Raw genomic sequence first — 512 nt, forward strand, 5'->3', positions numbered from 1 at the left:
AAACAAAGACAGACTAGGAAGAAAGAGTGACAAACTACTTCCAAATCGCTAGTCACTGAAAACTCTATGAAAAGCATGGTATATAATGATATATAATATGTTTAAAACTCTATAATGTATTTAATCGATAATACAGCTAATCACATAACAAATAAAGCGCCGTCAAGTCAGTTCTGACCCATAGCAACTCTGTTCAGGGTTTCCAAGGAGCAGCACATGAGTTTGAATCAGAAGTTCAAATTGACTAATTATATAATACTGTTGTTGTTGTTAGGTGCCTTCGAGTCAATACCAACCTATAGCCACCTTATGCACAGAAGGATGAAACCTTGCCAGCTCCTAGGTCAACCTCATTATTGTTGCCATGCTTGAGTCCATCAATGCTGCCACTTGGCCAATCCATCTTGTTGGGGGTCTTTCTCTTTTTCTCTGACCCTTCACCTTACCAAACATGATATCCTTCTCCAGCTACTGCTCCCTCCTTACAATATGTCCAAAGTATGAGAGACAAA

The sequence above is a fragment of the Chrysochloris asiatica genome, unplaced genomic scaffold (assembly GCF_000296735.1).
Source record: "Chrysochloris asiatica unplaced genomic scaffold, ChrAsi1.0 scaffold00664, whole genome shotgun sequence".
NCBI lineage: Eukaryota > Metazoa > Chordata > Mammalia > Afrosoricida > Chrysochloridae > Chrysochloris > Chrysochloris asiatica.